The sequence below is a fragment of the Oryctolagus cuniculus genome, chromosome 4, assembly GCF_964237555.1.
Source record: "Oryctolagus cuniculus chromosome 4, mOryCun1.1, whole genome shotgun sequence".
NCBI classification, from domain to species: domain Eukaryota; kingdom Metazoa; phylum Chordata; class Mammalia; order Lagomorpha; family Leporidae; genus Oryctolagus; species Oryctolagus cuniculus.
In genome coordinates this window covers 136,618,248-136,635,544 of record NC_091435.1, presented here as the reverse complement: position 1 = coordinate 136,635,544, position 17,297 = coordinate 136,618,248, and the positions used below count along the sequence as shown (strand labels likewise).

The 17,297-nt window shown below is 39.9% G+C and overlaps 1 pseudogene; it reads right to left on the bottom strand.

Moving 5' to 3' along the window:
* Positions 1–7,220: 7,220 nt before the first annotated feature.
* Positions 7,221–17,297, bottom strand: part of LOC127482810 (mitotic spindle assembly checkpoint protein MAD2A pseudogene) — a 51,627-nt pseudogene continuing 41,550 nt past the window's right edge.

The following is a 17,297-nucleotide window of genomic DNA, read 5'->3' as shown; positions in this document are numbered from 1 at the left end:
ATTGGGTCTATTAATATTATTAATACCTGATGCATTTTATCATATCTTTCTAGCTGAAGTCCCTGATACCTGTAACTATTTTCTGCTTCTGTTCTTTAAGAGAAAGATTCCGGCCGGCGCCGCGGCTTACTAGGCTAATCCTCCACCTAGTGGCGCCGGCACTCCGGGTTCTAGTCCCGGTCGGGGCGCTGGATTCTGTCCCAGTTGCCCCTCTTCCAGGCCAGCTCTCTGCTGTGGCCCGGGAAGGCAGTGGAGGATGGCCCAAGTGCTTGGGCCCTGCACCCCATGGGAGACCAGGAGAAGCACCTGGCTCCTGCCTTTGGATCAGCGCGGTGCGCTGGCCGCAGCGCGCCAGCTGTGGCGGCCATTGGAGGGTGAACCAAAGGCAAAAGGAAGACCTTTCTCTCTGTCTCTCTCTCACACTATCCACTCTGCCTGTCAAAAAAAAAAAAAAAAAAGAGAGAGAGAGAGAACTGTCAACTAAACATCTTCACCATCCTAAGCATCACTATGCTTAAATGAATGGCACAGATAGTTCTATGCTCAGTAGCTCAAACAAACAAACAAACAAAAAAAAAAAAGAGAGAGAGAGAAAGATTCCATATTAATATTATTATCAGTCTTTATCTGCATTTCACAAAGGGTACCTTTTAACATGATCCTTGATCTGAACTTTGTATGGTAATTTCAATTTGCTGAGATCTCTCACATTCAATTAAATACACGTGGGATCCAGTTTCCTCCTGTTCGGTGTTTTGGTTGTTGACTCTCCTTTTTTCTATTTTGATGTTATTCACAGGGGCCTAATTTATATCTAATTTTATGCCTTTCAGACTTTACTGTATAAATAAGTACCATAGGCATACTGTATATTTGGATTCAGTATTTGATATGTATCCTATGATTTTGCAGTTCTGACAAGCTCCCACATGACACAGATGCTGCTTATTAACAACATTTTATTTAGGGAAAAAATCATACACTTTTTACCTTCTTTGTTTTTATTTTCTCATACTTAGATAATTTGCTTTGCAACATTTCTAAACTTGTTTTAAAAACATTGCTAAAAGCAATTTTCTCAGCATTATTCTTTAGTCACTGAAAATATCTGGTAAATATTCTGCCTTAATATAATATTTTTCAAAGAGTAAGCACCTTTGAAATTTGGTTAAATGTGGTTAATATGAAAGGGCTTTATACATAATAGTTTGGGCTTATAAATTACACATTTAGTAATGTATTATTTATATGTGGGTTTTATAGAGTCATGCATCAACTAACAATATTTTGGTCAACAATAGATATCACAAATGACAGTTGTATCATTAAACCATATTGCCTAGCAATGTCACAGTCATCTTACTTTGTGCAAGTACACTCTAGGCTGCTTGCATAATGAAAAAGTCACACATCTCTCAATTATAATTCCATTTTTAATAGATGCAAGACTTTACATATATGAATTTATTTGCAAATACGTCTAAATACATATAGAAGATAGGAAACATGAAATTTCTGAATCAGAGATGCCAATTCCGAAGGTTATCTTAGTACTTGCTCCCCTATCACATGCCTCCCCCTTAGAGGAAGACGGTGAGTAGGTACCACTCCACAGATCCAAGGTACCTGTAGAGGAGCCCCATGTTATTAACCCAGAGTGCCTAGATGGCAGCCTCCACCCCTGCCCCTCCATTCTAGAGAAGCAAAGAGAGAGAATTCATCACTCTAAGGAAATCCACACTAAGCAAGCCCCGGCTTCTCTAGGTCCTTTATCCTTTGGAATGTTCATGAAGTACTCTAGAGGGAGTACATCTGTAAATCTTTCCTGGGAAATTTGCTGCCTGTAACTTCCTAGTTTTAATCATCACTCAATCGTCCCTTAATGACAGTGGCCAGTACTTTTTGACTTTTTGCTCAGAAAGCCTTGTCCTTGCAGAGACAAAAAATATTCATGGGGGACTGCCCCCCCCATTCTAATTGTATTTACTTTTTATTCCTCTTTTGGACATTAAGCTTTAGGATTTCAGAATGATACTTGTTAATAATACATAATCATCACTGCTGCTTGCTTCTTTTTCTTCACTTTTCTATTTCTTCTCTCTTTCTCACTCTCTCTCCCTTCCTCCTTCCTTCCTTCCTTCCATACAATGGAAATGATCACCACAAACAAGCTAATTCACATACCCAAGCACTTCACAAGGTTTATTTTTATATATATGGTGAGAATATTAAAGATCTAATGTAAAAATTTTCAGTAGAATGTACATTATTTTTAGCCATACAATTGGTATATCTTTAAAATTTATTTATGAGTTCAAGTTTGTATTTTTCATGATCAAATTCCCATGTCCCACAGTCTCCCATCACCAAATATTTATTCTTCTACTCTCTATTTCTGTGATTTTAATTCAGATAAATGAGATTATGCAATATTTGCTTTTCCATGTCTAGTTTATTTCACTTAGCACAATGACCTCCAAGTTTATTTGTATCACATATAGCAAGTTGTGTTTATACATATATATATACATATGTATATGTATATTTACATATATATCACATTTTCTTCTGTATTCACCCATTAAGGACACTTAGTTTTCCCCATATTGTGGCTAATGTGAATAATGCTGCAATGAGGGCTGGTGCCGAGAGAGTAGGTTGTCTCTATGTACAGTGCGAGCATCCCATGTGGGCATCAGTGAGTGTCCTGGAAGTGCCTCTTCTGATTCAGCTCTATGCTAGTGGCCTGGAAAGACAGGGGAAGATGGCCAAGTACTTGGGCCCCTGCCCCTATTGCAGACCAGCTGATAATTGCGAGGCAGCTGAAGGGCAGAGTGAAGGGTGAAGAAAGAGCTACAAGAAACACAGAGAGAGGAAAAGCAGAGATCAGGGACTCTCCACAGGGTAATGCAAGAGCCCCGAATGTCTCTTGTTCTTCAGTTTTATTGAGCTACAATGGTTTAATCATGAATGTCATATGTATACAGATACAATAGCACTGAAACTCAGCAAATAGTTTGAAATTCATTAAACCTATTGGAAAGAAGCAAGCTATAAACAAAACTATTAAATTTCTCTACCAAGCATCTGGGGTGAAGGGCTGTGAATTATCTGGTGAATAGGTGCACTATTCCACATATGTCATTTACAGGGAACGAAGAACCCAGGTGTCGTTGCACCAGGTTACCTATTGTGGCAGACTTTCGGCCTTCCAGATCCATTGTTCTGTGTCTGATTGGAAAGGTCAAGTCTGGGGTAGTCCAACAACATCAAGATGCTTCAAATTTACGACTAATTTCCCATCTATAAGTAATCAAAATTCTAAACTATAGGCTACATAGGAGTAAAAAACCCAATATACACCCACGTGGGAGACCTGGAAGAGGCTCCTTGCTCCCGGCTTTAGATCTGCCACCCTCTGGCTGTTGCTTCCCTTTGGGGAGTGAAGCAGCAGATGGAGGACCTCTCTCTCTGTCTCTCCCTCTCTCTTTCTGTACCTGACTCTCAAATAAATAAATCTTTTTTTTTTTTTTTTTTTGACAGGCAGAGTGGACAGTGAGAGAGGGAGACAGAGAGAAAGGTCTCCCTTTGCCGTTGGTTCACCCTCCAATGGCCGCCGTGGCCGGCGCGCTGCAGCCGGCACACCGCGCTGATCCGATGGCAGGAGCCAGGTGCTTCTCCTGGTCTCCCATGGGGTGCAGGGCCCAAGCACTTGGGCCATCCTCCACTGCCTTCCCGGGCCACAGCAGAGAGCTGGCCTGGAAGAGGGGCAACTGGGACAGAATCCAGCGCCCCGACCGGGACTAGAACCCGGTGTGCCGGCACCGCAAGGTGGAGGATTAGCCTAGTGAGCCGCGGCGCTGACCAAATAAATAAATCATTTTTAAAAAATGCTGCAATGGGCCGGTGCCACGGCTCACTAGGCTAATCCTCCACCTTGCGGCGCTGGCACACGGGTTCTAGTCCCAGTCAGGGCACCGGATTCTGTCCTGGTTGCCCCTCTTCCAGTCCAGCTCTCTGCTGTGGCCCAGGAGTGCAGTGGAGGATGGCCCAAGTGCTTGGGCCCTGCACCCCATGGGAGACCAGGATAAGCACCTGGCTCCTGCCATCGGATCAGCGCGGTGCGCCAGCTGCAGCCATTGGAGGGTGAACCAAAAGAAGACCTTTCTCTCTCTCTCTCTCTCACTGCCCACTCTGCCTGTCAAAAAAAAAAAAAAAAAAAAAAAAAGCTGCAGTGATGTAGATGACTTTCGACATACTTCATTTCCTTTGGACATGGACCCAGAAGTTAGATGGCTGGATCATTTTATAGTTCAATTTTTAAACTTTTGAGGATCCTGTATACTGTTTTCCATAATGGCTGTACCAACTTAACTCCTCAGCAAATGGTATACAAGGATTCCATTTGTTCTATATCCCCATCTACACTTATTGTCTTTTTTATAATATTCATTATAACAAGTGTGAGGTGATATCTCATTGTGATTTTGATTCACATTTTGAATGATTAATAATGTTGAGTAACTTTTCATATACTTGTTGGCCTTAGATCTCCTTTTGCCTCATCCCATGAGTTTTGGTATGTTATATTTCCAATTTCATCAATTTTAATTCTTTAAAAATCTCCATTTAATTTCATCTTTGATCCACTGATTGTTTATGAATATGAAGTTTAATTTTCCATATTTGTGAATTTTCAGATTTTCAGTTAGTGTGTTCAAAGTGATATTTAATATGATTTCAGTCTTCTGTTTTTTGTTAAGAACTATTTTGTGACCTAATATAACAGACCCTGGAGAATGTCCCCTGTGCACTTGAGAAGGCTGTGTATCACATTTCTACATGTATGGGTCTGTTGAGTTCATTTGGTCTACTATGTAGCTCATGTCCAACATTTTTTATTGATTTTATGTCTGGATGATCTAAACATTGTTGAAAATGAGGTATTGAAGTCCATTCCTACTGTTGTATTATCTGTTTCTGGCATAGTGCCCATTAATATACTTTATATATTTAGGAACTCTAATTTTTTGCACTTATGTGTACAATTGTTATATAATCCAGATGAACTGGCTTCTTTAACATCATGCAATGGCCTCCTTTTTCTCTTTTACAGTTTTTATTTTTCGTTGAAGTTCACTGACTCAAATGTAAATGTAATAGGTGTTTTCCCTCTTTTGGTTTCAGTCACACAAGACATCATTTTCCATGTTTTCACTTTTAGTATATACTTGCTGTAAAACTTAAGTTGGTTTTTATAGTAAGTAAATCATTGAGTTGTATTTTCTGTCTTTATTTTTTCTGTGTTCATTTTATCTGAGAGAGAGAGAGAGAGATCTTCCATCTTGTTCACTCCCCAAATGGCTGCAATGGCTGGACTTTTCTAGACCGAAACCATAAAACAGGAATTCCATCTGGTTTTCCGTATGTGTAGCAGGGGCCTAAGGATGTGGGCCATTTTCCACTGCTTTCTCAGACACATTAATTGAGAGCTAACTCGGAACTGGAACAGCTGAGACTCAAACCAGTGCTCATATGAGATGCTGGTGTTGCAGATGACTACTCAACACACATGGCCACATAGCTATCTCATAGATCCTTTTGTTCCTTTCTTCTACCCTTTTGTGGTTTTAGGATTTTCTGTACTGGTATATTTTCTCTTCATCTTTTGTGTGTGTGCTATAGGTTTTTGCTTTATAATTATTATTATGTTTTCATAGAACATCGTATATTCATCATGGTCTATTCTGATCTAATAACAATTTAATTGTGTTCACATTCAAGAGCTCTATACATCTTTATCACTTCCTCACATTTTGTGCATCTCGTATCACAGATTACATTTTATATTGTATATCTGATAAATAATTATATCTATAGTTATTTTAATATATTTCTCTTAAAACTTTGTACTATATATAAGTGATATATATACCCCCATAAAAGTATATTCTGAATTTGACTATATGATTTTTAAGAATAATTTTTGATGCTTTCATGTAACTAATTAAAGACTCTTTATTCCAGTTTGGAGATGTCCTTTTAGAAATCCCTGTAGGAAAGAACTATTAGTAATGAACCTTTTTAACTTTTGTTATTTGGAGAAAGCCATTCTTTGTATTTCATTCCACCCCCCTTCAAGGAAACCGTTTATTTACTGAGTACAAATTTCATAAATACAACTTTGTGAATACAGTGATTCTTCCCATCACACTCACTGAGGGGAAATTAGGCACATGAGGCAATTCAAAGATGGTGCCCGAAGGAAGTAAGGTGGGTGGAACCCAAAGTTGTTTTCCACCAAAGCTGATTGGCCACGCAGCATCAGGGGAAGTGACAACAACTAATGACAAGTGTATAGACATATGGCTAGTCCTATAAAAAATCGCCCCGTAAAATGACCTTTAAGTGATTGGTTGGTCCTTATGCCCTGCCCCAATGACTCTGCAGTTTTGTGCTTTAAAAGGCTTTGCTACAAGTGCAATAAATGAGTTCCTGCTTGACTTGATTCTCATTGTCTCCAGGCTCAGGAGGCTGGGAAACAGGCAAGCGGCGCACTTACCTTTCCTCGGACCCAGTCCATCCTCGTTCGGGTGGACTAAGACCCTGCAACTCACCCTGTCTCCTTCGTTCCCAGCCCACCTTCTCCTTGTTCCCTCCCTCTCCAATTCCCAGTCCCATTCTCCATTAAGAAAAAAAAAATGTTCCTTGACAATCAAGACAAGTGCTGTTCAAGTCATTGCTTCTCAAAGTGTCAATTTCACTTCTACAGATTTCCTTTTAAGTGCTCTATTAGTTATCATAGATCAGGGAGAACATATGGCATTTATCCCTTTGGTCCTGGCTTATTTCACTAAGTCTAATGTTTTCCACACCTTAGATTGGTAAAGGTCTTGCCTGTCAGAACTTTTTATTCCTGTCAGTACTGGGGTAAATACATCTTCAACAGTCTCTGGACTGCAAGGTTTCTGATGAGAAATCTGATGATATCCATTTGGTGGTTCCCTTTTATATGAGGAACTTCTTTTGCTACTCCTTCAGCTGAAGTCATCACTGTTGATTCTTCAGGGGCATGACTGTGGTGTGTACATTGACTGTGAAGCCATTGAGGGTTCTGGCTGCTGAAGCTTGTTGAAGTTCTCTTAACCACAGCCTTTTCCCCAGAGAGAATATATGGAAGAGGACTCCCTCTTAACCAGAGAAGCAACTCACAAGCGTTCTCATGGTGGCATTGGGGTATCATATGTGGTATCCATGGTGTAGTCGTTAGCTAAGGATTTAGAGCACAGGAACCCATGTGGCACCTGAGCTCTGGTACCATGTGCAAGTTGTAGGTACTTGAGAGCTGTCAGTGCATTGAGGTCCGGAATGCAGGTACATGCAAAGCTATGAGGAGATTTCAGAAAATTTCTGGAAATGTGAATAAAAAAGTTTATTTTAGTGCAGATTTTGAAATCCATGAATATTTTTCCACAATACACATTTTAATGACTTCTTGAAGACCCCTCATACACTAGCACCAGGATCTATATACATTTCATGGTAGTGGCTCTGGCATTCTAGGATCTGTGCATAGGGATGGGTATAATGACAATGTCCCTGGAGTTTGGGCCAGGAGCTACCTCATTGTGACAGTGGCTCTGTTATCCAAAGCATGGGCATCCAAGTCGTGGCAGTGGAGCCGGAATTTAGAGGCTTCACAGGGTCTAGGGAATAGGCTAACATCCAATGGTTGTTCGTGTGATGTTTGAGGTGTAGATGTCTATTACATGACTGCTGGGCTGTGGTCTGGCTCATGTACTCCTACTGAGTAGTCATGGCTCTAGGATCTGGAGTCCGTGTGGGATTTGACGTAATAGTAACCCCATCCTGAGTGGCACAATGATGGCTTCCTCTCCTTGGGAGAAAGGACTCAGCAACGTCTCCCTTCTGGGGCTTCCAGGGTTGTAATGTCCTGGTGGTTACCTCTTTGGTTTAGATGCTGCTGTCTCCAGTGCGGTAGGCCACTAGGAAGCAGACAAATGAACATTCAGGAGACTCCACTGTGAAATCCTCGGATGGCCATACCTGTTATAAGAACTGTTGAAGTCCTTAGTGGCAAAGGCTGCCGGGGGTCTTTGCAAAGTAGAGTTTGGGACTGTGATGGTACCAGCTGCATGACTGGTATTGAAAGCCACGCTCCTTCATTGTTCCCATCTGTCTCCAGACATCTTAGTAAAAGTGATCTCTGCAGTGAAACCATGTCTCTGTATCATCAGTCTTCTATCTTTTTTTCCTTTCTGCCTGCCTTCCTTCCTTCCTTCCTCCCTCCATTCCTTTCTTCTTCCTTCCTTCCTTCCTCTCTCCCTTCCTTCCTTCTTCCTTCCTTCCCCTTCCTTTCTCTCTCTCTCTCTCTCACTCTCTCTCTCTCTCTCCCTCTTTCTTTCCTTTTTTATCCCTGCCCTCCACTGCTGTAGGTTATTATTTGAATTGCTGGAATCCCCAAGACCTATCTTTGTGGTTGACAGTTGCTTTATATGTTTTGTGAGAGTTAGATAAATTGCGGTGACATTTAAGTGTTTCTTTTTTAAAATAATTCTTTCCTCTTTTTTCCAGCGAAGAATTGACTTATGTGATCTTAATGCATGTCTAGAAACTTTTTTCAGTACTGCAAGGGAATGTAATTTTTTATTGTATCATCTGGATGTTATGTTTTATTGTATTATTTCACATTATCACTAATGTGAAAATAAGATTGGCAACTGATAAAATTCTGTAAGTTCTAATAACTATGGTTATATTTCTTCACATTGTTAATTATATTTAAGCAATAATTATAGCATTATTTCTTCAAATAGCTACTTCTTTCTGTTATTTCATTTCTTGATTCTATCTATCAGGTAGTGCCAGAACTGTTAACAACAGGATTTCTAAATTGTCATTTCCAAATATGTCATTATGTTGTGTGGTTTTGGTATTATGGTTATGGAAACATCATCTAATGAGGTTAAGAATGTTCTCTCGCTCTGAATCTTAAAAAACATGCATTAGTGTGGATAGTCTGCAAACTGTGGAAACGCTGCAGGGCAAAAATCTGGTCAGAGACATTTCTTCTGTTTTAATATACTGATTAAATTGCTTAAAGGTTAGAGGGCTTAACCAAGTTTCCTTCTCTGTGTTAAATAGCTTTTTCCTCTGCTTCTAGTTATTTGAATATAACAAACTATCTACACATTTAGCAAATTAATTAGACCCTTGATTATTTTACCATGTATTCTTTATCCTTCTGTGATCAAAATGTGCAATTCTATCAATTTCTATTCAAAGTCTCCCACATTTGTCACTCCCATCACAATTTAGTTTTGATGATTGTTGCTTTTACTAAAATTTCTTAAATTATCACTTTTCTATACTGTTTTATCTCTCTAGATGTAAGCATACATGGTTTTGTACTTCCCATATTATTTTTCACATCTTCTGTTCTCTCCTTTTATTTATTTATGGATTTATGTATTTGTGTGTGTGTATTTATACACATCTTTGAACAGGGTAATGAACAAACTTACTGAGGTCTATATTGTAATTTATTAATTTTTCAGCTATATTTTCTTTGAAAAACTTAAAAATCCTGTTATTTAATATGCTCCCTTATTTTTGCCTTTTCCAAGTTTTCATTCAGTGTTTTATTTTTTTTAAAGATTTATTTGAAAGAGTTACAGAGAGAGGTAAAAACAGAGAGAAAGAGAGCTCTTCTATCTGCTGTTTCATATCCCACATGGCCATGTGGGCCAGAGCTGAGCTGATCCAAAGCCAGGAGCCAGGAGATTCTTTTGTGTCTCCCACCTGGGTGCAGGAGCCCATGGACTCATGTTATCATCCGCTGCTTTCCCAGGTGCATTAGTAGGGCGCTGCATCAGAAGCAGAGCAGTGCCCACATGAGCTGCAGCCTGGGTTTTAAACTGTTGTTCCACGGTACTAGCCCTGTTTATTTTTTTAAATACATTAATGCAGTAATCCCTGTCTACAGATTATATGTGTGAAGTCTTTGGTAGTCCATTACTGCTCTTCACCATTTTTTTTCTTTTCACTACTCCAACCCCAAATATTTAAGTGCCTCAAATAATATCTAGGTTGCTATTGGATGCTGATTTTCCATGAAAAGCTTTTACTGGGAATACTTTTTGGTCAGTGAGAATCAACATCTGTTTCTGGTAGATATGCCGGGCAATAGTAACACAGATTAAATCAAATACTCCACTTAGAATATCCTAGACTACAAAAAAAAAAAAAAAAAAAAAAAAAAAAAAAAAAAAAAAAAAAAACAACACAAATTGAGCCAGAGATTCACATATAGGCATAGTTTGAGCTGTGATTTCTTAAGGCAGAATCAAATCTCAAATGATCAGATCATTAAGGCTATATGTTTTTATCATGATACTATCTTGTCAGACACCAAGATTTTAAACACACCCTGATGTTGAGAAATTTAGTGGGTAAGATAAATACTTTTATAACTATGAATCATCATAGTTCATCTATGTTGAACTTAGACAATATACTGATTTGAAGCATGATGATAACATCTGTACCCAAGAGACAAATGAGACCACATTTACTAACCCAGGCAATTGTTAGTTCTTGGAAATTGTTATTGGGTAAAAATCTTTTTTAAAATATTATTTATTTGAGAGGCAAAGTTACAGACAGAGAGAGGGAGAAACAAAGAAAGAGATCTTCCATCTGCTGGTTCACTTCCCAAATGGCCACATCCACCAGAGCTGGGCCCAGTTGAAGTCAGGAGTTAGGAGCTTCTTCTGGGTCTCCCACGTGGGTGCAGGGACCCAAGCACTTGGGCCATTTTCCACTGCTTTCCCAGTCCATTAGCAGAGAGCTGGATTAGAAGTGGAGCAGCCGGGACTCGAACCTGCACCCTTATGGGATGCTGGTGCTGCAGGCAGAAGCTCAACCTACTACTCCATAGAGCGGCCTCCCTGGATAAAAGTCTTGAAAGGCTATTCAATAAGGAAAAAGAAGAAGAGGCTATCAGAAGTTAGCATAAATACAAAATAAATCTATAAATATTATAATGATTATGAGATTGTGTTCTGAACAACAATGAACCAGCACCGTGGCAGAGCAGGTTATGCTGCAGTTTCAGACGAAAGCCTCTGGTATCAGACTTCTGGTACAAGTTTGAGCTACTCTGCTGCCCATCCAGTGTCCTGCCAGGGCACCTAGGAAAGCAGCAGAAGATGGCCAAAATACATGGGTCCCTGCCAGTCACATAGGACGCCAGGCTCCTGGCTTCAGTCTGTCCCAGCCCAATCTGTGGTGGCCATTTGGGGAGTGGATGCACAGATGAAAGATTTATCTTTCTGTCACTCTGCCCTTAACATAAATAAATACATTTTTTTTTTGACAGGCAGAGTGGACAGTGAGAGAGACAGAGAGAAAGGTCTTGCTTTTCCTTTGGTTTACCCCCCAATTGCTGCTGCGGCCGGCGCACCGTGCTGATCCGAAGCCAGGAGCCAGGTACTTCTCCTGGTTTCCCATGGGGTGCAGGGCCAAAGCACTTGGGCCATCCTCCACTGCACTCCCTGGCCACAGCAGAGAGCTGGACTGGAAGAGGAGCAACCAGGACAGAATCTGGCGCCCTGACTGGGACTAGAACCTAGGATGCTGGTGCCACAGGCAGAAGATTAGCCTATTGAGTCGTGGTGCTGGCCGAATAAATACATTTTTAAAAATAAATAATTTTGGGGCTGGCACCATGGCTCACTTGGTTAACCCTCCACCTGCGGCGCCGGCATCCCATATGGGCACTGGGTTCTAGTCCTGGTTGCTTCTTTTCCAGTCCATCTGTCTGCTGTGGCCTGGGAAGGCAGTGGAGGATGGCCCATTTGCTTGGGCCTCTGCACCCGTATGGGAGACCAGGAGGAAGCACCTGGCTCCTGACTTTGGATCGACGTAGCTCCAGCCATAGCAGCCATTTGGGGGGTGAACCAATGAAATGAAGACCTTTCTCTCTGTCTTTCTCTCTCACTGTCTAACGCTACCTGTCAAATAAAAAAATAAATAAATAAATTTATGGCCACAAATCAAATAAATAAAATGGAAAGGATGCCATAAAAGTGAAACAAAAATAATATAACATAAAATAGGAAAATTTGAATGGCTCTATAATTGAGATCAAAATTTTAAACTTCATCTAATACAATAGAAAAGATAGGTTCAAATTACTCAACACATCAGAGGTTTAAAAGGACACTTATCATTTAAATGTTTATCCTGATACACATCTGTCAAGCATTCATTCTTCTCTTTCCCTAAACCTTTAGAACAATATTTTTTAAAAAATTATTTATTTGAGAGGAAAAGAAACAAAGATACAACAAGAAACAGTGCTCCCATGCACTTTTTTTTCCTCTATATGCGCACAACAATGGGGAATGGGCCTGGACTGGGGGCAAAAATTCGATATTCTTGCATAGATGGCAGGAACCCACATACGTGAACTCTCTTCATTGTTGCCTCCCAGGGTCCACATGAGCAGGGAGCCGAAGACAGGAGTTAAAGCTGGGAGTCAAACCAAGGTGCTTTGATATGAGATGCCAGTGCTAGAAGTGATAGCCTAAGTGCCAACTTCATGGGTTATTACAGTTCTGCTATACGTGATGTGATTCTTCTGTAATGATCAAGACTCCAGAAAACTCGAACTCTGGGCCTCCATCATTAATGTGGCAGCACAAAGAGAGTGATGTCATGTCTTACCTAGTAACTCACTGCCTCTGCCTAAAAACTATATATATATATATGTGTATATATATATATATATATATTTACTTCAGAACTAAAGCAAATGAATGGTCATACCTTGATATCTAGGTTCAGAAATGTGCACTTACACTGTATATCTCTATTTTCATTAAATGTAAATTCAACAAATTATCCCATTATAAAAGTTAAGACTGAAGATATGAAATGGTAACAAAATATAAAAAGTAGATGAATCCAACTACATGCTGCTTCTATGAGAAATTTATTCAATATAAATCCAATTTTAAATGTAAGATTAAAATTTAAAGGAGAGAAAAAATTGTATGCAAGTCTTCATGCATAGCTAAATTAATGATGAAGTTAAAGGTAAAAATAATTAAGACAGGTGCATAAGCCACATCTCTACTAAGGTATTCATCTCTCAGGTTGATGAATTAAGAGTCAGTTTACTGGTATAATATCACAGCCTTAAGGATATTAAGGTAGGCATTGGTTGAGCAGTTAAGACACTGCTTGAGATGCCTACTTCTATGTTGGAGTGCCTGGTTCAACACCCAGCTCTGTCCTGGTTCCAGATAATGTACCATGGGAGGAAGCAGGTGATGTGTCAAAAACTCAGGTCCCTGCCATCTACATGGATGACTCACACTGAGATCTGGGCTCCTGACTTTTCTTTGGCCAGTCATGACTGCATTTGGGGAGTAAACTGGATGGAGGTTATCTCCCTGTGTCTGCTTGCCTGCCTCTCTGCCTCTCTCTCTGTATGCATTTCAAGTAAATTAAATAAAAATGTATGTATTTATATATACACACATCCAATAATATACATTGAAAAATGCATCCAGGCTGATGCCACGGCTTACTTGGCTAATCCTCCACCTGCGGTGCCAGCACCCCGGGTTCTAGTCCTGGTTGGGGCGCTGGATTCTGTCCAAGTTGCTCCTCTTCCAATCCAGCTCTCTGCTGTGCCCCGGGAAGGCAGTGGAGGATGGCCCAAGTGCTTGGGCCCTTCACCTGCATGGGAGACCAGGAGGAAGCACCTGACTCCTGGCTTCGGATCAGCGCAGTGCACCTGCTGCAGTGGCCATCAGAAGGATTCCCCTTAGTAATAATTAGAGGAATAGCTGTTCCCTAAACTGCTTGCATTAGTAAAGAAAAATTTCTGAAAAACATTCAGTGCAAGAACTGAGAATGGGGAGACTAACATAAAATATTAGAAGAAAGGAGGTAACACAATAGAACAACAAATAGAAAGCAGAGAATATCCACTGAACAAAAGGTTACTACAATGAAAGCATGATAAAACCCTAATAAAAGTTAAGTGAGGGGAAGGGGAGGGAGAGAAGAGGAAAAGTAAAACTACTAGCTAATATCAATAATATGTATGATAGCGGGGCCTGCGTCATGGAGCAGCAGGTTAAAGCCCTGGCCTGAAGTGCTGGCATTCCATATGGGCACTGGTTCTAGTCCCGGCTGCTCTTCTTCTGATCCAGCTCTCTGCTATGGCCTGGGAAAGCAGTAGAAGATGGCCCAAGTCCTTGGGACCCTGCACCCACGTGGGAGACCCGGAAGAAGCTCCTGGCTCCTGGCTTCGGATCAGCATGGCTCCAGTGGTTGCAGCCATTTGGGGAGTGAACCAGCGAATGGAGGACCTCTCTGTCTCTGCTTCTCCTCTCTCTCTGTAACTTTGTCTTTCAAATAAATAAAATAAATCTTTAAAAAAATTAATGTGTATGATAGCACCTCACTAGAAACCTATGGACACTGTTGAGAGGAATTATTAACAATATTATTAACAATATTATTAACAATATTATTAACAATGGATGACACACTATGGATGAAAAATTCTGCAAAAAAAGTGTATTATTGGTATAAGTAGATTATTAAAAGATGAATAGTCATATATATATAAAAACATAAGTCAATCTATTACAAAAAATCTACCATTAAGAAGTCTCAAACACATGGTTATGTCACTGGAGAATTTCTCCAAACACTAAAATGACAAATAACAATACTCTTCTGTAAATTTGCCCTGGAAATACCAAAAGAGGGCACGGTTTTCAATCTGAGTAAGGGAATCTGTTATTATCATTGTACTGATATTTGCAAAAAATTCACCTGATAAAATTTAGTAGCCATTCGTGAGAAAGAGAATATATTCTAGCAAATTAGCAACAATAAGAAATTCCCTTAATCTAGCTAGGGATGTTACTTTAAAAAATCTTGTCATGAACATCACGCTTAATGGTGACATTTTAAAAGTTCTCATTTAGTAATAGGAAGCAAAATAAAAAATTATTACTTACATAATGCTTTTCAATGTTATGTGTGTTGAAAAAGGGTCGGGGGGGGAGGAAGAAAGTCATACTGTTTAGTGTTTTGAAACATGTTTATTTGTTTTGCATTTTCATTTATTTTTTTTATTTTTTTAACTTTTATTTAATGAATATAAATTTCCAAAGTACAGAATATGGATTACAATGGCTTCCCCCCCATAACGTCCCTCCCACCCGTAACACTCCCCTTATCCACTCCCTCTCCCCTTCCATTCACATCAAGATTCATTTTCGATTCTCTTTATATACAGAAGATCAGTTTAGCATACATTAAGTAAAGATTTCCACAGTTTGCTCCCACACAGAAACATAAAGTGAAAAATACTGTTTGAGTACTAGTTATAGCATTAAATCTCAATGTACAGCACACTAAGGACAAAGATCCTACATGAGGAGTAAGTGCACAGTGACTCCTGTTATTGACTTAACAAATTGACACTCTTGTTTATGGCATCAGTAATCACCCTAGGCTCTTGTCATGAGCTGCCAAGGCTATGGAAGCCCGCTGAGTTCACTGACTCTGATCATATTTAGACAAGGCCATGGTCAAAGTGGAAGTTCTCTCCTCCCTTCAGAGAAAGGTACCTTCTTCTTTGATGATCTGTTCTTTTCACTGGGATCTCACTCACAGAGATCTTTCATTTAGGGTTTTTTTTTTTTTTTTTTTCCCCAGAGTGTCTTGGCTTTCCATGCCTAAAATACTCTCATGGGCATTTCAGCCGGATCCACATGCCTTAAGGGCTGATTATGAGGCCGGAGTGCTATTAGGACTTTTGCCATTCTATGGGTCTGCTGTGTCTCTCACTTCCCATGTTGGATCATTCTCTCCCTTTTTGATTCTATCAGCTAGTATTTGCAGACACTAGTCTTGTTTATGTGATCCCTTTGGTTCTTAGTCCTATCATTATGATCAATTGGGAACAGAAATTGATCACTGGGACTAGTGAGATGGCATTGGTACATGCCACCTTGATGGGATTGAATTGGAATCCCCTGGTATGTTTCTAACTCTACCATTTGAGGTAAGTCAGCTTGAGCATGTCCCGAATTGCACACCTCTTCCCTCTCTTATTCCCACTCTTATATTTAACAGTGATCACTTTTCAGTTAAGTTTCAGCACTTAAGAAGAGTTGTGTATTGATTACAGTATTCAACCAAAAGTATTAAGTAGAACAAACAAAAAAAATACTAAGAAGGATAACATATTAAGCTGTTCATCAACAGTCAGGGTAAAGGCTGATCAAGTCACCGCTTCTCATAGTGTTCATTTCACTTTAACAAGTTTCCTTTTTGGTGCTCAGTTAGTTGTCACCTATCAAGGAGAACAAGTGGTATTTGTCCCTTTGGGATTGGCTTATTTCACTCAACATAATGTTTTCCAAATTCCTAACAGGGATCACTTTTCAGTTAAAATTTAAACACCTAAGAATAATTGTGTGTTAATTACAGAGTTCAACCAATGGTACTAGAACAAAAAAAATACTAAAATGGATAAAGTATTACATTTTAATTGGGGCGGGGGAGAGACAGAGAAAGAGCCAGAGTGAGCAAGCTTCCCTCTGCTGAAACTCCCTACTGGTCTCCCACATCAGTAGCAAGGACACAAATAATTGAGCTATAATCTGCACCTGCAAGGTTGTGCATTGGTAGGAAGCTACAGTGAGGAGCTGGGATAGAACCTGAGTTAGGCACCCGAATATGGGACAAACATTTGATCAGATTAAGGATTTGTTTATTTCACTAGTCAGTGAGTAGGCAAGTAGTTTGACCGTGGCTAGGTTGTTTCTTTGTTTGTTTGTTTTGTGTTTGTGCTGAGCTTTCTTAAATTCCTCAAGGAAAACTTATTGTTGGCTAAATTAGGATGGTCTCAGCTGAGAAACTTGAGTGACTATGATTTCATTCATGCGTTGCATTCTCTAACATGATAATCTGTGGAAGGATTTCATGTCAATAGCTAAGAGCAAAAACAAAGCTGAATCCAATAAGCGCTCTTTAAGATTCTGATTAAATCATGTTTGTTATCGCATTGACCAAAGTGACTCTCCTGAACTTGCTGAGTTAGCAGGAGGGTACTGAAAACTTACTGATGACTGTGTCGGTGTGGGGAGAGGTGAAGTGTCACTGCTTAGTCACTAAAATGGCTGCCAATAGCAGCTCCTGGAAGGGGAACAGACTGCTTCTGCACTGTTGCTCATATT